This window comes from Erithacus rubecula (assembly GCF_903797595.1).
Source record: "Erithacus rubecula genome assembly, chromosome: 6".
Lineage (NCBI taxonomy): Eukaryota > Metazoa > Chordata > Aves > Passeriformes > Muscicapidae > Erithacus > Erithacus rubecula.
In genome coordinates, this window is record NC_136688.1 from 7,991,067 (window position 1) to 8,016,806 (window position 25,740).

At 42.0% G+C, this 25,740-nt stretch overlaps 1 protein-coding gene across 3 annotated transcripts in view; it reads right to left on the reverse strand.

The window, feature by feature from the left end:
• Nucleotides 1-25,740, reverse strand: part of DENND2B (DENN domain containing 2B) — a 150,369-nt gene that overhangs the window by 104,383 nt on the left and 20,246 nt on the right. Inside the window, exons 2-3 of one of the 3 annotated variants that reach the window (XM_079307572.1) lie at nt 10,310-10,397; nt 9,660-9,732 (exon numbers count right to left, since the gene is read on the reverse strand). The gene's annotated coding sequence lies outside the window, so the exon portion shown is untranslated. Of the gene's footprint in view, nt 1-9,659; nt 9,862-10,309; nt 10,398-25,740 lie in introns of those variants that run through there. The other 2 variants (XM_079307571.1, XM_079307573.1) reach the window with 2 other exon arrangements.

A 25,740-nucleotide genomic window follows, 5' to 3' on the forward strand; every position in this document is an offset into this window, starting at 1 on the left:
GTTTTGATGATAGGGCAAAAGGAAAAAAGATAGAAAAATCTCTCTTAATTCTTCAACTTACTCCTTATGAGTCCCACTATTTTTTGTTTTGCCTGCTACTACATTAATCCAAAAAAAAAAAAAAAAAACTTTTGAAAAGCCCAGCCTGTTTCAGAACAATGTTGTCTGTTTTCTCCCTGTATAACTACACACAAAAGAGACAATAATGAATGGTGTAACATAGATTTACAGCAAATTCCTATCTGTTCATCTTAATCACTAAGACAGTAACCCCAGGTTACAGTGCTCTCTTCATTCCCAAGAAAGATGACTCAGTTGCTTTTACAGGAATACTGTCTGGGATTCAGACTCATTTTTCTAGGGGAAGATTTCCAAGGTAGAATGAAAAATGCAAGCTAGGATGCATCCAGCTGAGAAGCAAACCACTTTTTCACAATTTTAAGCTGGTTTTCCACTTCCCCACCTATACTGCAAACAGGAATATTCTGGCTGTAGAAAAACAATAAATGTAAACTTGCCATTGAGATACAGGATGGAGAGATTTTTTAAGTATTGCATTTTTAGCCACAGATTTGTGACAAGATTGTGAGAAAGAATGAGCAAATTGATATGCATTGACTCATTCACCTTTCCTTTTAACCAAAAGATAGTTAATGCTGTTTGAGAAGAAAAAATGTGTGTATCTCCAGAAGAGCTACAGCTAGAAAAAGGCAATATTCTACTCAGTTTAACAGTGGTGCTCAGCAGGCCTGAACTTTATTAATCCAGTTATTATTACACCCACTACCTCGGAAACAGAGTAAGGCTTAGCATAGTGAGTACTACACAAAAAAAACCCAAAATGCTGGTCTCACTTGAGTAGTTTCTCTTCAAACACTGTGACAATTTGACTTTGCTGTGGTGTCATCCCCACAGTTTCTTACACCATACCAGGAAAGGTGCAATGGAAGAGGTACCTTGCTGGTACTGGCTGTTACTAGGAGACAAGGAAAACTTTGCAGGAAACTTCATGAGTCACCTAATGCTTCATTTTGCTGTAGTTTTGCAAAAGAATATCCAGCATAATTGGTAATGCTGGCAGCAGAGCCTACAGACAAACAAAACACCTCACAAAATAGTTGGCAAGTCCTTTCCATTGACTGTCCTCAAATGTTGCCTTCTCTAATTCAATGTCAAAAACACAACAGAATTTCAATCTTGCACAGAAATATTTCACTCATTAAGCAACACTTTCTCCTTCTTAAGCAGCCTTTCTCCTCTTTCTGAAAATAGAGATTTGCTAAAAATGCAAAACAAAGGTATTCCCTCATAAAACACCCAGCTGTGCTGAGGTACATCTCATCCTTTGTGAACAAACTCATTTGCATTCCTTGTCTTTCATTTACCCCCTGACTGTGCTTGGTGTGTCACAAAGTTTATAGAGTTATCAAGTGGTATGGACTGGAAGAGACCTTTAAAGATCATTTAGTTCCAACTCCCCTGTCAGGTTCCCCTAGACCAGGTTCCTCAAAGTCCCATCCAACCTGGGCTGGAACACTTCCAGGGATGGGACATCCACAACTTCTCTGGGCAACATGTTGCTCTGTCTCACTACTCTATCAGAAATTACAATTTGCTATTAGTAAGTGACAAAATTTTGTCTGAAACATATTCTGATTCCTTTTGCTTCAGGATCCTGAGTATAGCATCAGGATTCAACTCACAACCTGCTGATAGACTCAGGGTATACCACTTCAGTTAAGAAAAACTCCAATACCTGCCAATATTAGCAAAGCTGCATCCTGTTTGCAATTCCCCTCAGAGATAGACTGAGTGCTTCTAAGCAGATCTGATTATTTTCAGGAAAGGGCAATCCTGTTCTACTTCAAAAAGCCTTCCTCCTTTTTATTAGTTATGTCATATTATCTTATTTATACATCTTATTTCCCTTCTTTTATCTTCCCTGCATAGGAGGGGCAAATACTGGTATTATAGATCCTTTTAGGAATCAAGATTAGTAGGTACATGATAGAAAGAGAGCTCTCCATGTCTATAATTTTATCCTTTTGTTTTCTCCATGTTTTATGTACTAGCATGATTTGGCATACAACATATTGATAACCTACAGATAACAAGCAGTTGCAGATGGCTGCATCTTGTAGTATTCACTGAGAAATTCCAAAGGGAGATATTAGTTGAATATAAATGACATCCTCCTGCTCTTTTAAGTAACTGGAAAAGTCTGACTACTCACCCCACAGGTTCAACCCTGGCCAACATCTGAATTTCTGTAACTGTTCTGCAAAAAAGTCAGTTTGACTCAAGGTGCCCAAGGCTCCCTGTAGTGCCTCCACTGGTGCTTCGATCTCCAGAACTTTAATCTGACCTTTAGAGCTTGCTTGGTTCCCCCAAACAACAAATAAAACTTCTTAACAAATGGAAAATGCATTGAGTCAGCACTGCTTCAGCCCCACACAAGAGGTACTGCAAATTGCAGAGAAATGTAGCCAGTCATGGCTGGCTGCTTCACACACAAAGAGCAATCGGTCAGCAACAAAGAGCAGGAAGAATAATTTTCTCTCCTTATCCATATATTTTCCTGACTAGGGCCCACAGGGGATTTGCTGATAAAACACAGCTTTGTCATATTTGTCAGACCTGAGGCTGTCATGGAAACATAACTGATGGGACAATCTTTAACAAACCACTGTCACAAGGGCAATCTGTCCAAGGCAAGAGTTGCTGCTCTTGTTCAGCAGAGAAACAACCTAGCAGGTCCCAGCAACACCCCACTGCCACAAGTGTCCTGAACTGTTTTGTTTTGGGAACACCATGTGTTCATGACATTGAAAAAAATATTTTACAGGATTCCCCATTTACAATGATCAGTCAGTTTGCTTTTAAAAAAAGATCATAAGCAAATCTTGCAATGATAAGTGTTGAAATGATAAGTTGAGCCAGAAGCCTGGGTTTTGACTTTGCTCCCCTTCTGGCCACCTTGCAGAAAAGCCACCTCTCATCCAGAAGAATAATTATGTTTTAACAAGGTTGTGTCAACTCCATCATAATATCAGCTGGCTTTTTTTCCCCTGCCCTGTTCCTCCAGCTATTTTCTAGCATTTTCCTTTTCCACCCAGACTCAGAAGCAGCTGACTGTTCCCTCACTGCAAGCAACAGGTTTCTCCTTTTCCCATGATAAATCATTTTTTTAATAGTAAACACTTTAATGCTTCCAGAAGCCAGCATATCATTTGGCACCAATACAGATATTAAAAACTCACCCTTCTCAGGAACCAGGGCAGTTCACTTTGGGGTCTGTCCTGTCATTGCATCCCTGAGAGACTCATGTGATGCCAGAGCTCAGAAGACAGTCAGCCCACATGCTCTATTTCTGCAGGCAAGATCTCACCAAAAATGCAGATACCAAAATGATATTGCACACCTGATACAGCTCAGCAAGAGCCTGGTACACAGGAGGATTCACCCAGTGCAGCCTGGTTTTGTACCTGGAAATGCTGAGGTGGAGAAAGAGGAATGTGTTCAAGTTTTCATGACATCTGACAGAGCAGCCATTGCCTGACTCCTGAAGTCTCTGGATAGATGGCCACTTTTCAATCAGCCTGCCCTACCTAGAACAAGAACTGCAGAGGTTTTCCAGAAAAATCATGGTAACCTTTAGCATAACTCCACTGCCTTCCTCTACCTGAGGATCTCTCCATACTTTGGGAGCAGGTAGCACACCCATTATCAGAGTCACAAGCACAGGAACTGTAATGGGAACTGCTGACATGGTGCTGGAGGCTGATAACCTCAGGCTGCTTTTTGAATGCCCTGTTCTTCCAGATGGTTATATATCCCAGGAGGCATCCTGTGCTATTGCAGTACATGGCACCAAGTCAAGTTTACATTTGTTTACTGAGTCATGCCTATATATGTCTTTTGCTGTCCATGAATATCAGCCAGTAGTAAATCAGAGCAGGGACCTCAGCTCTTGATGTGTTTCAGCAGAAACCTGGATAATGTGTTCACAGGAGAGTAGAACAAGTCAAATCTGACAGCACATTCTCCTGTGCACTGAGATTGGAGCAGAAAAGAGTCTAACCTGCTGATGGGGTTCTCTGCACTACCAGCTTGGACAGCAGCCCCCTCACCACACAAGGAGCTCCAAACATGTGGGCACAAAGCCAGTGTTTCTAAATGCCATTGGTTCAACCTCTGCTTTCATCCAACCTTTAAATGAAACAAATATCATTACTAGGGCACAATTCTGCCTTCTTGCCCCAAGCCTCTCTTCACTCTGACCTTTTGTGACTCCTGCCGCACTGGAGTCTCCCAAAGGGAGGTCGGGAAACAGGCCCATGAAAGCAAGCAGCATTTCAACATCACAGCAGAGGCTTAATGCTGTAGTAGGAAGACCTAAATAGATTATTTCCAGGGGCAGGATTGGCTCTCCTTCTCCACTGAAGCCTCAGATCAGAGCAAGAATATTGTAACTATGCCTCAGCTGCCCAGGCTGTGAGCAGAATCTTACTTACAAGTGGCACACAAGGGCAGTGCTTTCCACAGGAAATGAAAGGGATGGCCAGACACCACTGAAAAATCAATGTCTTCTCTTAGATCTTCATACCCTTCCAAAGCCCATCTGCTGCCCTGAGCCTGAGTGCAGCAGGGTCAGTACAACAGTGAAACACAGTCTGATGCACAGCAGAGCAGCTCTAATCCAGAGCATCAGCTGATTACACAGAGCACATCCATTGTCCAAAAGTAGTTTTATTTTCACACTTGCCTCTGAAACCAACACCGGAATGAGCCACTTAAAAGTATTTTTTAGGTGGATTTTTAAAGAATGAGTTGCCCCTGCCCTGTGACAACATGCCAAGAAACCCCTGGGAACGCTCCCAGAAAACTGCGAGGGAATGAATGCACAACAGGCTGAGCTGTTCAGCCTCTCACCTCCCCCAGCATGGGCTTGAACACGTTGACAGCAGGGTGGTATGAAGATGATTTTGTCCCCTACAAATCTTTTGGATAAACAAGATTGTGCTCTACATCAGAAATCTCTCTTTGTAACTTCAGTCAATATTTTCTTGGCTTGCCACTCCTGACAGTCATAAAACAGCTCTCTCTGGAATACGCTGTTCAAATTAATCAGCTGTCAGCTATTCTTTTAAAACTAATAATAGAAGGTCTGCATGAGCCTGTGAGACTGAAACATGGGAATGTGAGTTGTGCAGCTGCAAATGTTTCTATACTGCTGCAGCTCTCAAACTGCTTTTTGCTCTCTACCAAGAAGGCATGAAACAGCATTGTAGGGAACAGGTTTTAGACTGTCAAAATTGCCCAAGTGCCCTCAGCATGCCCATAAATGTGGTAAATGCTTAGTGACACCTTTTAACTTTCAAGGAAGCTTTAAAGACAGGAGGGATGTTCTGGTCATAAACCAACAGGCTCAGCTGGCCCAGGAGCACAGATAATTTGATGGCTTGTATCCTTTGGATGCCAGCAGCACAGGGGATGCCAGACTATGCTCTTGCCATTGGCAGAAGTTTTAGCCTCCAATTCATCTTCTTGTCATCAAACTGCAGCAGGATGGGCATAAAGGGCTCCAGAGGAAGCACTGCCTCTGAGAAGATGGGAAAACAGGACTCCTTCAAACAGGCCCTTGACTGGAGCAGTTTGGCTCCAAGTGGGCAGAGAAGATTAAAGTTACATGAGGCTTAAACTCAGAATAAGAGCTGGCACTGGAGGAAAGCCAACTGTGCAACACTCCTGTACCTGCTTAGGGGACTCTGTTGTCACATGAAACTGAGGAAAAATGGAGACACTCTGTTCAAAAAGCTCTCAGGTTGGAAGCACGTTTGCAAAGCCTGATGAAGGAACAAGAGCAGCACCTGCTTCTTCCAGGTCTGCCTAAATCTAATACCACCTGGGGACTCTGCTTCTACCAGCTGTGGGTCCATTTTCAGCCTGAAAAAATACTTTTAAAAGCCCCTCAGGCTTTTAAGAGAAAGAAGCAGTTTAAATCCCAGACCGGAAGCCTTAATTATAATGGATTTGTGTGAAAGTTGCCAGATCTTGCCCTGCTCTGTGATCAGGGCTGTGCCAAGAGTCTGCTTTGTGTCACACTAGCAACTGTGCTAAGTTCAGCAAAGTAACTGGGTCAAAGATGCACAGCCAGAAGAAAGATCACTGATTAGCACTAATGAGAGCCTTCACTGCAGAGCAGAATGACAGTGCCATCATGTTGAGGCTCTTGCTGTAATTAAAGGTAGCCATACCCATATCCAGTGTGAGCTGCACAGAACAGATCCTTTTGTGTGTCACATTTTACACCTTAGGAAGCCTCTCATGACTAGAAAACAGAACATGAGAGGAAAGAACTGAGAACTCATTGTTCATACTGCTGGAATTGAAATTAACTTAATCAGAAAATCAGGAAAGATTTGAGCATCCTCATGAACAGCTTTACCAAACATGCAGCACTCTTTTCAATCAATTAATTCTACCTATAATGGGCATAAGGTTACAGATGAAGAATTCTAATCTTGTGTTCAAGAATTTAATGGTACACTTCTCCACAACACCAGGTGCTCTGAAGATCGACTTTCAATGGAAACAGCAGAAACCAAGAAAACTACAGGGTGTTCCCAATGCCTCACAAACTTTCTATAGGAAGAAAACCAGAAAGGACTCTGTAGTAATCTAGAGAAAGGAATTAGAGCAGAAGCTAGTATTGAATGGTATAGACATAGTCAGTCCTAGGCTTCTAGATAGCCTCAGCTCATTTGCAAAGAAGTGTATTTCTAAGTAATAAGGACAAATATATCAGGATAGCAGTTAACCAGGAATTGATCTCAATAGACAACAGCAACATCTGATGTCAGCCTATGGATAGAGGGTGTACAAGGACTTACAGAAGAAAGGAACTATGCAAGATGAAACAAGCAATTAAAACACTATACCTCAGAATATAAAAATTAGTCAGTAGAAATCAAAACAGAAAACAAAAAAGATTTCTACTGTGTCCCTTCACTTTCCCTGTAAGTACAGTTAAACAGAAAACAATCTCGAAGAATCTCACCTATGTCTCTGGAAAACTCAGAGCCACTGACTAGACAGAATATGGACACTCAGCCACTGGCAGAAACAGGGTGGACACCTGGGACCAGAGAGGAGATTTGTATCAGGACAACACCAAGCAAGTGTGTTTGAAACACAGACATGGAGGCACTTGTAAAGTGACAACTACAGAAACCTGAAAATGCTGAGCTAAGGGCCTGTCCAGAGGTGCTGTGTTGAACACAGAGCTGTTATACCTGCACAGACTCCTGCAAGACCTCTGCCTTCCTAACCAGCTACACCAGCAGCCTTCCTGAATGTCTCACTCCCTCAATAGAAGAAAAAACAATGGGTCAATCTTTTTACAATTGTAGTTACAAAGATATTATACTTTTTATTATTATTTCCTACTTGTAAGATATACATAGCAAAACGTCTGAAAACTTCATTTGAAACCATTCAGAATGTTAGAACATATGGAAATTATCTTAAAGGACCAAGGGAATGATGCCTTGTATCACTTTTCAAAGTAACCTGCAAATGCTACAGCACAGACCATTAAGGGAAATGCCACTCAGTCAGAAACTTTGGGAGGGAATTCACCAGGCTTGCTGCTGCATCACAGCAAACAGATGCACACCAAAATCCTATTGTTGCCTTTGGAATATCCAGTTTGCAGCACCTTGCAGAGATCTCTCAGGATTCTCAAGATGATGATCTGTAAAATGTAAGCATTTAAAAGCAGCTGTTCTTACATTGAAAATCATCATATTTGTCTTAGAAAATTCAGGGACTAATAGCATTTTACCCTCAAATGAACCCTAAAGTTGGGAAATAAACACAGTGTTCCTTCTTAAGGAGGGAGATGGTCCAAATTGGCACACCAGGTCCATAGATATTTCATTTCTAGTCAAAAACAGCACAAGGATTTCTTATTAAACTGGTCCCAACCATCAAAGAGATGAAAAAATATTTCCTTTTTTTCAAAACCAGGCTATCAATATTTGCAAACAGTAGTCTTTCTTTATGGAATCAAGCTGGCAGGCAAGAGGTGGACACAAAGTGTTAGGCAGTGCTGCTGAGCCCTCAGTTTGCAGATGACAGCTGTCAGTTCTGCTCCAGCACAGCCTGCTCCTCCTGCATGAGTGCTCTAGGGTAGGTCACAGCTATGACAGAGTTTTTTCCCTAAAGTCCTCCCGGAACTCCCCTCTGGAGCACAGCCCTTTAATAGAGGAACAATTTGCACACACACACTTGTAAACAACAGCAAGGAGGGGGGTAGGTGGGATAGAAGGATCTGATTTCCATTCTTTCCCCTCTAGGAAGGTTTGAGGAGAAAGTGGAGATCAGCATCCCCATTATCTCCAGCATGTGTTATTAGCAGCCACACTGAAGCCAGTCAGCAGCGTCTGGCATTGTTTGGAGCAACACAAAAGACCTTCTGTTTGGAAAGTTCAAGAAAGAAAAGGCAGAGCCTGTGGCCTGGTCCTGCAGTCAAAAGACTGACACAGAGGCTGGGAAGTTCTCAGGCAGAGGCTGATCCCAAGCCCTTTGAAGCTGACAGGAAAACTCCCATGGACTCCAGCAAGCTTTGGATCATGCCCGAAACACACCAAAGGCAACAAAGCAGCATAAAAGTAGAAATTACCATCTCCAAAAGGGAATTTGAACAGTGCAATGGTGACCTAATAGATTCATCATGGTTGCTGATACAATGTGATTTTGTGATGTTTGGTAAAGTAGGATTATATTAAAAATTTAAGTCTTTTCATGAGGATACAGCAGTTGTATACTCATCATTAGGTATTTTTCTGCTTAAAATGCCATGCATGGTGCCCCAGCACTGAATGTTTGATATACCACTGAGCAAAAGGAAAGCTGGGAAGTCCCTTTCAAATTGCTGAAATTATGAGCTTTCTGCTTTCTTTCTCCACTGTCTTCTCCCAAAAAGGATGGTCTACAGATATGAAATACACAGTCTGGGACTGAAAACTTTATTAAGAACAATGCTGCCAGCACCATCTATTCAAGAGCAGTCGCTTGAGAGAGAGCCCAACCCAGAAGAAACTCTATAGCAGCACATTCTCCAAACAATTACTAAAGGATCCCAAGTGCAGGGAGGTTCCAAACCCTCTGCTTAATTATCATTTAATTAATTTTCCTATTAAAGATGAATATAGGAGCATTCAAGATGAAAGAAAAGTCTTCTGATTTCTCTAACACTTCTATAATAATTTTCTTGCATATAGGAGTAATCATTGCAGTGGGTTTAAACTTTGATGCTGTCTGGGTACTAAATGATATTTTCTGGGAGTTAATTCATTACAAACTTTTTTTAAACACTTCTTGTAGCCTTTGCACAAGATTCAACAAAGAGCCAAAGTAACTCCCTTCCCCCCCCCACCCCCTCCCACCCCAAAACCAAAAAAATGCAGGATGTTTCCTCTTTTCCCTGGCTAATAGAATCCAACTGTTCCTGCATGACATCATTCCCCAGAGTCAGGGAATCCAAACTCACACCGACACTCTCGGCTGGGAGTAAACACCACCACCAATAAATTAAAAACTCATCAAAACTTTACAACGGGACGACACAACATTAAAAAGGCAATTTTTGTTACCTGAAATTTGGAGCATTTCCCTTTCCACTCCATTCTCAGATTTGTATTTCCCAGAAAAACTCTGTGTTATTATCTGAGGCAATCAGAAAACCAGTCGTTTAGTGTCTAATACCTGCTGGGCTTCCCACAACTCCTTCATATGACCTCTCACAGCACTGATTCCAGCTAAAATGATTGCAGGGAACACAGACTGGCCAGGCCAGTTGTCATGGAGATCTCTCCCCCCCCTTTCCATAAGCGCGCGCGCACACACAGATTTAAACAATTCTGGGAGGCATCCACAAAACAGCATGCCTTTTCATCAGCTAAGTTTTGAAACATTCCACCCCTCCTCCAGCCCCTCCCCAGAGTCAGCCCAGGAAGCTGAGATTTGGGCAGGAATTGATTGTGGAAATTAGAGATATTACCTTCTGAAAAAGAGAAACAACCGCAAAACTTGTAATTTTATTTTTTTTTCCCCCAGAAGTGAAAAAAAGCAATGTTTGCTCATCAAAGCTTTGAACTAAAAGTAAATCTATCACATTCAGACCTGCAGGCTATTTGTCTTTGCCTGCCTAGTTATGAATTTGATATGTGAAAGCACTAAAGCTTTGTTGAAATACAATCATGCAGATTACAAGAAATGCTGCTGACACAGCCTGACTGCTTACCTTGCTGTGCTACCAGTATCAAGCCAGGGACTCAATTAGCACAGGTATTCATAAGGTCATGCAGGACTTCCTGTATTCTTTCATGTTTCTGCAATTAAGAAGAAAATTGGGCAGGTCAGGAACATGCAGCTCAAACAAATAGAAAAAAAAAAAAAACAGCCCAGCTAAACAAGAACACAGAGATACATCTGGAAGTTTTCTCATACTGACTGTAAGTTTTAGTGCTGCTTACCCAAAACTTGCTATCTCCCATTTAAAGGAGAAACCCGTTTCACTGACATTTGTGAATACAAGAACTGATTAGTTTACCATATTCACTGGCACCATGGTTGCAAAACAAAACTTACTCCAAACATAAATAAAGACATAAAACATTTTTTCCTTGACAAAAAGAATCCAAATTAATCCCCACCAACGTCATATAGGAAAGTCTGGACTGATAAATCAAGGGAACAGAAAATACTTCATGAAAAAAGAAAGAACATTTATTGAGAAAATTCAGTTAAAAATATTTGGACTCAGAAGAACGGTACTGTGCCCAAAGTTTTTACACTCTGAGAAATACCTTGGAGACTTACTCTTTAGAGGATTTAATCAGAGTCATTCAAAGTTTTAAAACTTCATAAAATATACTGAAGGGACTTCATGAGTCTGTGTTCTGCAGTGAGCAGTATAAGCAGCAGTCCCTCTAGTGGGCAGAAAATTGCAAAGCTGCCTATGCCAAGCTAAATAGGAAATTGATTTCTTCTGTATCTATTAGCTATTTCATTGTCCTGTTATGATGCTCCACCCCTGCATTTAAAACTCAGAACTGGCCTATGAAACCCTTTTGTTATTTTGAGAACTGAACACAGAGAAAACTTACATGATATAATCAACATAACTAGATTTCTACCTGAGGAGATTAAAGAGTTCCACTATATTACTCTTCTGGTTGTGTGAGATAGCCAAGATATTCCACAGGAGCTCCTGTCTCTCCATATAGCCATTCTTACATATAAACTACACCAGAGCATATTACAGCCTGTACTTCAGAAAACTCTGAATTTTGTGAGTGACAGGGCTCCCAGCAGATTGTACACTTAAACCAACTGTCTCTAGCAAGAGCATCACACAAAAGCATATGCATGAGGCATACTTTACATTGCTATCAAAAACTCCATGCTGGCTACTCACAGATAGATAAATATAACAAAGCAGCTTAAGGTGTCAAGAGTCTAGAAGATGCTGAAATTACATCACATCAAATAGTTCCTGAATGTGAAAATACCATATGATAAGTTTGCAATTTCACACTAAATTCCACTACAAAAGCACCAGTGATGCCCAGCCAGAGCCACAAGAGCCAAATATTAAGGAATTATGACTTAGTTTTGTCCTGGAAAGTTCCTTTGGTGTGTGACTAAGGTAAATTCACCACATGCTGCAAGTGGGCACAATTTCAGCAGTATGACTGGGGAAAGAGGGAAACTGCTAACTGCTCACAGGAAAGTAATGTTTTACATGCATCACTGCAGAGGGATGTTCAAAGACACAGAAGTAATTAAAAAATACTCTGGGAACTGATCAATGGACAAGTGAAATGGCTGATCATGCTCAGCTCTTCTCTAGAGCCCAGTAGCTGGTAACATGGGAGTATGTACCAGCCATCTGCATCACATCCCACTCCAGCACTCATGGCAAGGCTCTGTGGCACTTCATTCAGTGACCACATCTGCATATATGGCAAGGACCTGGGGGAGCAGGCAAGCTGGCACTCATAAATCATTGAAAATGCTGTGTGCATTACATACACACCCTGTTACAGTTTAAAACTCCAAGCAAAGCAAGTGAAGTTGTTAAAATATATCATGCATACATAAATATTAGGAACAAGGCACAGTAGTAAAACTATGACCCAAGATTTGGCCTTGGGCAGGTGACTACCACAGAAGCCTCAGACAAGCACATTTCTATTCTAAGCCCCAGGAATACACCCCAAATCAGTCCCTTGCCAAAAGGTGATATATGTAGCTCAGATTGATTCCAGTGAAACAAGAGCCATTCCCACATTTTACTTTTTTCTCATTGGGCTTTCATTTGAGCACATCAATACCTCAGAACACAATTTAGGCTCTGGACAGAGTCCAAAATGATAAACAGAAGAGATGATGAACAGTTGATTTTACATTAATTACAACATCACAGCTACCCTGCCATCCAGAGGCATCAGAGTGTGTACCCTTACCCCCTGCAGGAGCCAGGCAGCCCATTACTCACAGACAGCTGATGTTTAGTTTCTTATTTCCAATACACTTCCCCTTTCTGGATGGTTGTGAGGTTCCTATGCTCCTGGCCCCGGGATGGAGCAGCCATGTGAGGCACAGGAGCAGACATGCACTGAGCAGGAGTGCACAGCAGGAGCCCTCACCAGGCACACCTGGAGTTTCTGCCTGGAGACCAGCAAGGGAAACATGAGCTGCCAGGTCTGAGAGCCTTTACTGAATGCTTTCCAAGCAGCCATCAGCAGCAACAGGAGAGGAAACAAAAATCAGACTTGTTCCTCCTGAAATGTTATCGCTTTCAGTAGGTGAAAACACATCAGAGGTGAGCTCCAGACTAAGCCACAACACCAGCACAAACCTCTGGTGAGTATAAATTCAAATTAAACACCGCTCCAACTTCAGTAACATTTTCCTTTGCATTTTATAGATTAAAAATTCTTGCAAAGTTACTACAGATTTTTTTCCCTCCTCAAATAACTTTCTGCCCTTCACAAGGGCTTTTTCCACTTTCCCATTGAAGATGGCCACCTTACTGCCCTTCCCATGTAATCTCTACATATTTACCAACCATCCTTCCAGTGACCTCAACAAATCCATATTTGTTTGAAATTCCATAATTTAACAGTGAACAACAAAAAATTAAGCTTAATTCGTTGGTCCCAGTATGTTTTTAACCCAATACTGTACGTGCCTGCAGCTCCTGCTGACCTCACTGGGAAAGGCAGGGAGCTTGGGAGCAGCACTTCCTCATCACCAGGCAGTGACTTGCAGAGGTATGGAAATAAGGGAAAAAGCCCAAGCCAGCTCTTAATGTAAAGCACACGTGCACTACAAAAACTGTGTTCTTTGCTCTTTTTATAGAGACCCAGCACTCAACACTTTTGCATAGGGAATTCTGTGAACTACCAGGTGGGGCAAAGTGATGACAGGCAGGGCAGCAGCCACCACACACTCCAAAGCAGTCCCATAGAGCCACTGAGTTCTTTAAATAAACAGTGCACAGCACCAGCCCTTATTGGTAACACTCCAACCTGAAGGTGTAAGGACACAACAAAGCAAGTGGTACAAGATAACATGTCTGCCCCCAAAGGTAACTTTCTACCAACATGCTGAACCACCTTCAGTGCAATGTTAACTTCAATTTTGCCCCACTGCATGTTTTGCTAGGATTGTGGTATCCAAGTAAGTAGCACAAAAGCAGATTGTAGCCTTGCAAACAATAGCAAAAGAGTTAACATAGGAGCTCCCCATTTGCAAGGGAACTACACATGCAAAAGACTAAGACCAGTCAGCTTCAGACTTGTTTTCTTGCCCCATTTCAGATCCATTACTTATAGTATATGCACAACTCTCTTCTAACAGGAGAACTAAGTTCCCACAACCTCCTCAATGATCTAGCAAGGATCAGGTTTGCAGCACAGTAATGGTTTCATTAACCCAGAAAAAAAAAATACATTTTGTGAGTATATCCCCAGTATTTATATAGTAGGCATATAGGAAATGACTGATCATAGCTGTGCTCTCTTTGAGATGCTGCCAATCCCTTTATGGCCCTATATCCCATTTCAGTTTGATCTCATTCTGCAAATGAGAGCCTGCCTTTCTTGGGTCTGACCCCAACACTGCAACTGGGTGCAAGACAGCAATTTGAAAAAGTTTCTAATTCACTGAAGCCAAGGGGAGATCTGCACCTGGGGGTCATGACAAGAAGCTGACATGCACTCAATTGCTGTGCAAACACTCATTCAAAAATAAAGTGGCTTAACTTTGTGGATATTATTATTTTAGGCCCTGATTCAGCAAAGCACTTAAACATTCTTTCTTCAAAAGAACTTTAAAATATACTTAAATATATGTGCCACAATATTTTACCAAAGAGGTAGTTTAGTAACATCATATATTTTAGAAAAGAGAGGTGGAAAAGGTTTTTATTTGGCAATTAAAGCTTTAAGACACTGTTTAGCCATACAGGGACACAGCCCTCATGCTAAACCTACTAATGATGCTGAAAATTTGCTGAGCAATAAGCTGAATAATTTCTTAATAAAATTTTAGAATAAAAATAAAACTAAAAAATAACAAACTTTAAACACGAACAGTGTGGAATTAATACATGCGAATGCCTGGTTGGAGAATTATCCATATCAATTGTCTGATCCATGACAGGAGACACATATTACAGCTCACCCCACTAGAAAAGCAGTGCAAAGCCAAACAAGCCATACTAACTGGCTCTGGGCCCAGGCAGCCAATTCAGCCAGCCCTCAACATCCCAGTGCTGCAAACTCTGTCAGATGGCACCAGGCCAAGGCATAAGCCAAGCCAGAGGGATAACCAAAAGGTGGGAATCTCATGTAAATAAAGTCCTTCTGCTCCTTAACTCTCCAGAGCCAGCCCTGTCTGCAACCCATCTTCCCTCCAGTCAACACCTCTCCCTGCATGGCTCTGCTGCATCCCAGGCATGCCCAAAAGGGGGACAGGAATCTGTAGGTCCAAAACTGATGGAGGGGCAGAAGCCCCCAAGAAGAGGTTATTTGTCCTGTCTGTATATCCCCATCAAGGGTGGATTTATGCCTCCAGCAGGAGAGCAAATGAGACCAGCAGGCTTCCTCTAGGAACCAGCCATATCAGGAGAGATGTCAATGAGTTCCTTGAAACTCCACAGGATTTCTGATTTGACCTTCCATGAATGCAGGATCTCCACTTGCCTCATTTCACTACTGTTTCTTTCAAGTAGAAATCAAAGGACAAATTTCTGTTGCCCCTGTTCACAGCACACATCCTGTGACACAAGCTGCTACACATGGGACTAGAAGACAATTCAAAAAACAGATCTCCTCACACCTGGAATTGCACCAAAGCAGAACACACAAGAACATAACTTTGGGAGGAGTAAATCTTGTGTGAATCTGAGCAAGAGCTGCAAAGCTTTGATTTAATGGGAACAAAGGGGAAGAATCTTTCTCAGAGCACATAAATTATGGGAATACAGGTCGTATAAGCCAAATCCCCAGCTGAAGGGAACTTTTCAAATTCTTGTCAAGGTATTCCACTAGCTGTACTTGCATACAGGTAGTGGGACAAAGAAAAAGATGCTGTTGGGAACCATCTCTATTGTAACACTGGCTATATGAAGCCAGCAAAGATAACCTTTTAGCAAAGCAAGGGACACAAGGACAGATTACATTGCAGGCATGACTTCTGAAGCAGAATATGTGTGGTGGTTGCATTTTTTGCATTTTTCCCCTCTGCAAAGATGCTTTCTAGAGCAAAGGAGATCTCAAGTTAAACTCAAAATAGAAAACATAGGGCTAAGACTGTGCATCCAGTATGATATCACTGTTTACATGAGGAAAAAAAAAAGCATAACCAATAGCACTGAACATTCTTTGAACTCCTAAATAGATAAATAAATAGATAAATAATGACAACATGTTTTGTGATTCCTTTTGATCATCAACTATGAAAGTTCACAGGAAGTTTATACAACCCCCTCTGACTGCACAGACCTTATCTTCCAAATTCTAGGAGCCAAGAGACCCCAAGAAGAAAGATGTTCTTTAGGACAAAAGGCAATGACTTCTCTGTGTGCTAACACAGTTGGCTTCCTTTATTTTAGTCATGACTTGAACATCCAAAGCTGGCCTGGAGACTCTGAACTGCTGCTAAGATGCTAGGGGAATGCCTGTGAGCCCCCCTTCTCATCTCTGGGAGGATGGACAGTGCAAGCACTGCCCAGCACTGCTCCCCATCACCTTCACCCCATGGAAATCAGAGCCAGTGGCAGCGTGTGCTTTCTCAGCAATACAAAGAGTTTGTCTTTGTACAGTCATAAACATCTTAGCAGGCAGATTTTAAGGCACAGACAATAAAGCATTTTCTTCTCTACTTTGGATAGAACAGATAAACATAATATTGCTTTGAATATGCAGAGCTTCCTTCGTGCAAGGCCCTCAGGGTGCTTTACAAAGCCACTCAAACATCACTCCAGTGTGGCTGCTCGGAAAAAAGGAGTTCAATGGCTTTGTGTGCAAGTCTGCACAGTGGCCCTCTGGAAACTGTGTGTGACAAACAGTGCTCTAAACACCAGGCTCTGCTGCTTGCCCCAAGGCCAGAGTTAGAACGTGGAAGGCTGCTGGGGTCAGTCAAATTGGGGTTTTCTGGAAAACAGTTTGGGCATGGGAAACAGCCAAAATGAGGCTCTTTTTCTAGCTGGTTTCCAGTGCCACAGAGGTAATGAAAGTCAGTGACATTGGAGTGACTAGGATGAGCTTGTGCAAAACAAAAGAAATCCCAAACCAGACCATGCAGACAGTTCAAAAACATTTTATGAACTCCATGTTTGTTTCTCAGTACCTCAGTGCCTCCTGGGTTTACAACTGGAGAGTGAAACAGATGTCCAAATGAGCCATGGCCATCCTAACACCAGAACTGGAAGCAGCACAGCCCCACCAGCAGAAAGCAGTGCATGAACTGGTGCAGCTGGATTTTCTGGGAAGGGGGCCATGGCACCACACAGTGCCTTGCTGCAGTGTGGGGCTGTGCAGACCTCCTGGAGTCAGCTGCAGGGCCCTTTGTGCTGACATCCATTGTGTGGCACACACATTCCCAGAGCAGCACACTGCAGACCACAGAGGAAGCCAGTCCCAGAGCTGGAAATTCAGCACCCAAGGTCCAGATGAATGCTTTAAAAGCAAGGTCATCCTTCCTCCTTCAATTCTGTGCATTCTTCCAAACAAAGCTGAGGGAAATCACTGAAAATAGCCCCATATCCAAGAATGGACTGTCCCAACATCCACACTTAGCCTTCTGAAGAATTGCACACCTACATATCTTTTCTTCACCACTAAGAGGTTATTACTTAAGGAAATAAAAAGTACAGATTCTGCTTCATTCTCATCAAAACAGATGGATCAGTGAGAAGATTTTGCTTCTTAACATGGAAATCATAATTTATCATTTTCATTAAAGTACTTCCCATTTTAGAGACAAAAGGAAAGCAAGAATCAACCCTTTCTTTTTCACATCAAAATGAAAAGGACAGAACTTGGGAAAGTACCAGTGCTTTTCTTCCAAGTCTGGGAAAACTATACAGTTTACATAGGCCAGGACAGTGTTAGAGATATTTTCCCTTTAAAACACTGGATAAGGTCCATCTGGTCACATGATGTTCCCCATTGCTCTGTACATTGCTTTAAGAGGATGGACAAAACTGCCTCCCTGGAGCTGCTGCTGCTTGCTGTTTGTGTTATGGAAGTGGTGAAACCCCACAACACAGGCTCAGTGTGAGCCATTCAGTGTGCACAGAACACACACCAGAAAGTTTGCAAAAGATCCTGCTGCCAGTGAAGGAGGGCAAGCAAAATCTCTCTTAAAAGCCTCAGTTTCTAGCTAACCACTAACCTGGGGTAGCACTGAATGCTGCACCAACATCTCCACCTAAACCCCACAGCTGGGCCAGGCTCCCAAAGGAGCTGGATATCCCAAAACAATCCCACAGAGTTATGCCAGGATCTAAACATGTAAGCTATGGCTGTTACCCTTGCAGCTGGGTGTGTGTGTGCACTGCAAAGACAAGCTAGTGCCTCCAGTGCTGGAAGCAGCTCGTGGAAAATCTGAACTGTAAGATGCAAATCATTAGGAGCACACATCACAACTTGCTCTGGGGAAAATTCCTCGTTCAAGAACAGACACGCTGATTACGTCTCCAGTTTTCTGATTTCCTGACGTGTGAAAGTCCCATCAGTAAACGTGAGAGCTCTGTGCTTACTGAAATGCTAAAGCAACGCTCTCAGTTTGCCAGAAAGAGCTGAAAGGGCTGTTTTGCACACATGCATGGTGTTGAAAACCTCTACACTTCCTCTTGTGCTGTGTGGAAAGGCCTAACAAGGAGTCACAAGAGTCAAATGCTGCTCTTGAACCTGATTTCTACTGCCTGATTATTCTAACAAAGTCTGAATTTTGCACAATTTTTCTTGGATTTTTGTAGTTACATTGTGAGATTTTAAAGAAACAGAAAAAGAAAAAAAAACACCAAACCAAACAACAAAAAATCTATGCTGTGGGTAATTTTTAAAATCCCCTCCATCCAGCTGCATTCAAAATAAGCTGCCATGCACCTGTCTGGTAAAAGCCTCCACAGTGGTTAAATACTCCTTACAAAGCCTTGTCTTATCACTAGTTTTATCTCTAGTTTACCTGGGCTTATCCTGGAGCAAGTCTTAGTAATTTTATTTCCTCACCTCCTCTAGAGTGGCTTCCAAGTATAGTTCATATGGCTTTGAACCAGTTGTAAAATAAAACAAGAGATTGCAGTCCCCCTTCCCAGATCTCAGAAATTCAGAGAGAGCCAGCAGGCCACCACAATGTAGATGATGTTTGTAAAACACTGTGTGTAATTTGGAATGGCAGCTCAATACTTTAGCAAATACAACCATCCCCTGCAATTCAGCACAAGACACAGACAACTGAAACAACTTTCTGCTTTCTGCCTGTTCCCTTATCTCTAAAGAGCTAATAATAACTCAATCTATTGGAAATAATGTTATATTAAACTTATTAACCTTAATAAGATGGCCACAGACTGCTGTATGGAAAGCAGTACCATATTAACAAAAGACTGGCTATATCTCCTTTAATTTAACTAGATTCCCAATACTAGGCCCATTTAGGAGGCTTTATTAATACATTCCTCAGAAACATTTTCCTTATACAATTTTAAAATCACATGGTGAGCTAGGGAATGGAAAAGAAACGTCATGCACTGTCATGCACAAACAGAGAATAAGAGTCAGTTGCTTGCAGGCTGTCTCCTGGATGAAAGAGCAAGCCCATTAACAGGAGAAGGTGATAAAAAATCCATATGCAGTACAGAGCACCTCTAAAAGCCAAAACAACAACAGTCAATTGAGGTGGAGAGTGGAGCAGACTGCTATGACTCATAGGCTATAAGTCTAGTCAGTGAAAATTCTGGCAGAAGTTTGCTGTTGGACTATGTCTGTACATTCCCAAGAGATTTATAGCTGCTTATTAAATCATCTGTTCCTCTTAAAACGATAGAAACTGTATATGTTTCACTGGATTTTACATCTGCTAGAAAGACCCATTAAGCATTAGTACAGAGTAGAGTTTTTCCTATTGAGTGAGTCATTCAGAAGATTTTAAGACCTTACTTGAGAGGAAGGGAAACCTACACAAGTGATGGGCTGCAGTGTGATCCAAAACCTGCTGCTTCAGGATGGGTCTCCCTCACTGGCATCTCTGGTGAGCCTGGCTAATCCTCAGAACAGGTCTTTTGAGTAATAAATGTTTTCTACAGAGGAAAGGAAACAAGTACTTACTACAGAGGAAATTCTATAAAGGAAATAGTCATGCATTCAAGTAAAAGACCACTGTGGCTTGACTCAGGGTTTGTGGAGCAGGTTCATGGAGTGTGGTGACACAGGCACACACACTGGTGCCAGAGGACCTGTCAAAACACGAGGAGCTGGCAGGGTCATTGGCTTCCAGACAGAAGCTGCTGCACTCTGGAGCTGGAGGGAAAACCCCACTAGCTCTGCAGTGTCATCTGAAAACCCACAGGAACAGAAAAGGGAGTTGTCCCTTTGCTTGGCACAGTCCTGCCCCAAGCAAGAAGAAGCTGCTTAAGTGCTGGTTAGTTCATAGGAGAGCAAGGCAGAAGGATGGGTAGGGCTGTCATTTCCATCCTTGTTAGCTAAACAAGTTGTTTTGTTATCTCAGAGTGCTCTAGGAGCATCTCTCCCCTACCCTTCCCACACATTATCCATTGAAAAAATCTGCACAAAGGAAGAATGTTCCTGCTCCCATCTCCCTTCCTTTCAGTCTTACTCTTTTGCTCTTTTTTTCACCCTTGGGCACATCCACAAATTAGGTCTCTAAGATAGCCATCTCTCAATGGTAACTACAAAGATGTTATTAAATAGAAGCCATTTGCCGAGGCATAGAATGGGCTGAATATCTCAAATTCCCAGAAGGTTGGAAAGTTTTACACATTTTAAATTAACCCCTTAAATATAAACACAACCCATGCACATTTGCTAAACATATAAGAATGCATAAATACTGTGTCTACAGCTACTTCAGTGTTAAGACTGGAATAGAAATGTACTTTAAAAACACCAAAAATCCCCTTCAGGGTCAGACCAGCAGTGCCTCTAGCTCAATACTCTGCCTTCAGAGGCAGTGAAAGGCAGTGCTAGTCAGGACAAGCCCAGGAACCTCGCTGCTTTCTGGCCATTTTTCTCTGTCCGTGGGAGACTTCAAGCTGCGTGTGAGCCGAGCTGAAAAGCAGCGAGATTTACAAAACGTTGCTAACAGTGCTTTTGCTACTCCTGCTGTACCACTAAAATCCTATTAAGACAGAAAGCCATGTGTGAACTGTTGCACTTAGCTGAAAAGTCAGCAAGCTTGGGAGCTTGAGAACACAATAACAAAAATCAAGACCCACAGCAGCTCAGGCACACGGAACGCCCAAAGCCTTCGAGCGAGTGAAGGGAGCCGAGCATCACCGTGCCCGTGGGTGTGACTGTGGCAGCTTTGCCAGCACACACTGGATGGGGGGACAAGGAGGGATGGGCTGCTCAGCACATTTCTCTTTCATGTTTTTGAATTGCTGCCTTGTAAAAGTCAATTTGCTAAAAAACATGACAAGATAATGGTAGGTCCAGCTGAATCGGCACAGCTATGCTATGCCAGACTGATTCCTGCAGTAAATCATGTGCACTCTCCAAACACAAAGGAAGGGCTCTGCAAACTCATTATTTACTTTTGCCAAAAATGACAAAATGTCCGTCAGACTTGTTTTCTCTTTATTATCCCTGCATTGAGCTAACTTCACTTTAGAACTCTGAATCAGTACAGAAGGAATAAACAAACATGGTAAATTTGATCTCCCAGCAATTTGTACAAAACCTAAGCCAGCTCAATAGGTTACAGCCCATCTCCTAGAGCCTACAACTGCATATGGCCAGCTGCCTGACACAGTAACTAACTTTCTGATATGTCAATTCATCATCAATTTGCTGAGACTGGATTAGTGCTTTCCATCTTAAAAAAAAAAAAAAAATAATAATAAAAAGAAGGAAACTATAAAACAATATTGTGAGAGGGGAAAAAAATAGCATCATTATGGGAATATCCATACACAGCAAAGTAAGACCACATCTCATCCTATTCAGAGTGAGACATTATGACTAAGGCATATCACCCCATTAGTCACATGCTACAGGATCAGGATGGCATGGAAAACCAAGAGCATTAGTCAATCCTGAGCAATCTTCTTCAATCCTGAACAATCAAATCTTTTGCTCTGGCTCTCCTTCCTGAATGGGAGGCAACTACACCAATTAACACCAGTTGCTTGCTCCATGTCAACTTTGCTCCCTGTATCATGCAACTCCACATCTCACAACAGGTGAGCTTCTACCAACTCACAGCCCAGCCCACCCCAGTGAAGTCACCCCCTCCCCTCCCCAAAGGTCCAGCCAGGTATAAGCTTCACAAAAGGAGGAGTGATTGTTGTATTTCACAAGCAAAGGAAACACACAAATATTGCTGTCCACTCTCACCAGAGGAAACACCACATGAGAGCTGCTGTGAGAATTCCATCAGCCTTCCAGGCCAGCATGGAACCTGAGTCAGCCCTTAGACAAGCTGCTGGAGTCAATGCCCAGCTTTCAAGTACATGCTCAAGTATTTGGCTGAGCTGGGACCATTTTCAAGTGTGGGATGCAGAATCCCACTCAACCGTTACTTCAGTGACAGACTACAAAAGTATTCTTGATATATAATAATGCAGTAATTTATGGGGGTGCATTCTCCCTTAACCATAACCTCAGACTCATCTGTTCTTTGCAAGCAATTGTTTCTTAAGGAGTATTGCTGTGCCCATCGTCTGAAACACAGAACAGCTGCCAGCCACAATAGGAAATGGATTGCACTGATTGAAAGTATTTTGGAAACCCCACCAATTCTTCTCCATAAAAAATAAAAACAACCCAAGCCAAAAAAACACAAGAAACAACAAGAAAACCCAAGAGAATCTGATTGTCTTTATTCTGTTCATTGTTGAGTAGTAAGGATCTTTGTTTTCTCTTTCAGACCATCCTGTTATTCACACAGTGAATTACAGACCTAACCAATTCTATAAATGGCTGTTCCCCGAACTCATGGTTTAAAGTTTAGGTCAAAAGAAGATCATTCACATGTGAAGTATGACTCTCCTCTGGCAAAGTAAAGCCATTCTGGTTCCTGACAATGCTATACTTAACTTATTTTTAACTGTCCTGATTTTCTGCCTCTTTTCCTCAAAACAAAAACTGCTAGAGGTCAGAAGAAAGATTCTGCAATCCTCTGTTAGAATGATCACCTGGAGGCAAGCTCAGAGCCAGGAGTCAGCCAGTGACAGCATGAACAGATTAAGACCTTCCAAACCCTAAATTTTATTTTAACATGGTACCACTGACCTAACTGGTCACGTGAACATCTCAATGCCTCAGTGCAGAGTTATAACATTTGTTTACCTGATACATGGGTTGTCATAAAGATGCAGCTTAGAATAACCAGATTGTTACCATTTGCAGATGATTAATTCTCCTCTGATGCCTTATAAACCTGTAACCACTACTTGCACACTGAAATCAGGGAGGAAACAAATTATGCCCCGTAAAACCTACTTAAAGCAAGCACATATTAGGCAATATGGGTTTAAACAGATACATTTAAGGTAATACAAAGTAAATTGTGCTAGTCCTCTACAAAGGCACAGCACCTACCCAACAGAGGCTGCTTCATTCAGTGGGGTATGTAGCTCTGAAGGCACAGTTCATTTAGGCAGAGTTTTAGATGAACAGGTACCTGCTTGCACCTGCTAGTCAGAAGCTGAAATAACTGATAAGAATCTCTATCCACAGACACTTGAAGGAGAGTGATTGTTCCTGTCTTTAACATGTCCACAAAAATGCAGACACCACACCAGCCCCTGGGCTCCCAAGCTGACCAGGAGCATACATCTGTTGGAATATATACAGGACTCTGGGAATCTGCCCTTTTTTAAAGCTATAACAATGCAGTCAAATTACAGGGCACCCAAAAAACATACAGCAGAGTGACTAGCTACTCTCCACTCCATTCGGTTTTCAGTGATGTTAAGGAGACCTTCCTTCCACATGCCATGCTGTCAGAATCAACAGGTAAGTTTCAATGAAATTTCCAATCCTGGAAGGGTTTTGGAAGCAGAGGATCAATTCATTTATTTAATAGTTCAGTGATTCCAGCCTGTTTGTATTTTACCAAATAGACCTGGATAGGCAGTGAAAAGTGCCAAGGACCAATCAAACCTTCAAGGATCTGAAAATGAAACCTCTAAACACTTTATTCCCAATTAAAAACCTTGGAAGCAAATTAGCCTAATGTGTGTGGCTGGCAGGAAGATAAAAACTCTCAGTGCACAATCACCTCTGATTTCCTGCAAAGTTCTGCTCTGAAAAGCAGATGTTACAGGAGGAGAGTGCCTAGGTTGCAGACAGACTTGCTCACCTCCAGTGCAGTTTCTGAAATGGGAGCAGAAAGCATGCCCACAAGGCTGTACTATCCTGATGCAGGAGAAAACTTCTAGCTTGAGTCAGCATCTCTTTTTAAATGAAAGACAAAAGCAGCAGGAGAATGTCTCTGAAAAGTTATTCCTTTCCTCCTCCTCTTCCCCTATCTTTCTACAGAAAGAACTTTTTAGAAAAATTACATACAGTATGAGCAATCCTCCTGCTCAGAAAATTCAGTCTGCTAATAAAGTCAAATACAAAACAAACAACAAGCCTACTTTTGATGGCTTTGCTTGTCATGCAATGGCCCCCAGCTTCCATTCTCAGGGATTTACCAAAATATTTGTTTATTTACACAAAGCTGGAATTCTAGAGCACCAGATTTTCTCATTGACCTCTGGCCATGCTTGGAGGTTAGAACAAATAAATGTATTTCCCGTGACATCAGTAGGGAAGTAACTGTGCTGTAAATAATAAGATAGAAAAAAGTATATCTTTGTCCATCCCTTACCCCTCATCACTCTGAAAAACTGGAAGTTCTCTCTTCATCCCAGCCCTGAGTAAAGTGCCAGTTCCTTTCCCTTCAGTGAACAATCTCTGACCCTCCAGGTGGGCCTTTCAGTTTTCTCCTGTCATACCTCTCAGCCTGCTGGGAGAGGGGTCTGAGTCACAGACGCATCTCCTGCTCTCCCTCCAACACCACATAAGTGGACTATGAAAATAAGAAGAAATTCATTTTACTGATTTTAAGTGCTTTATACCCTGAAGTAAATTCCTGAGATGCTGTGAGATGACCTAAACAAATCACAGAATTTTAAGAATAAATAAGGGTGATACTCCTTCTGTTCAGTTTACAGATCTTAAGCCTCTGGGACTCATGTTTTAAAGCTTTCATGTATAGCTATGAAAGCCAGAGAGGGTCAAGATTTCTGATTGTCACTTAGCTCCCAGAATTCTGGCCTTAAAAGAAGGCAAAAAAATCCCAAAAACAAACAAACAAAAAAATACATTAAAATTGATAGAGCTGACAAGAGTAAGGAAGAAAAGCTTGATTTTTTTTTCTTTTGTATTTACCACCCACTGTCTCCTACACAATAACATTGAGCAAGAGCACATTGTCACAACACTTCTAGGTCTTACTTCAAAATTCCTTAGACACTGTAATTGTATACAGAGCAAACAAGATCTGCTTCACTTGCCAGCAAAACACATCAGCACTGGGACCACAACATGGCAGCCTTACAGGATGTGTAAAAATGGAGAGAAATCAACTAGTTTGGAAATTGAATACTAGAGGGCCAGACAGCACATCCTGATCCAATGTGAGCAATGCTACCTCTGATAACACAAACAAGAAATATTTAATAAACATCCGCTGTTTCAATTTTAGTTTTGCCTCTCAGTGTGAAAGCTGACAGCTACTCCTTGCAGCCACTACTTTGGGGGTGTGACAACTGTAGTGTCATATTCAGGATGTGACAAAATCTTCATTAGGTAGAATGTGGTGGATTATCTCTTCCCTGCTCCAACAGAGGTATTCATACCCAAAAAAACGGCACTTCTGGAGATGGAAAACAAGAACAACTTAGATGAGATTCACCAAACCAGG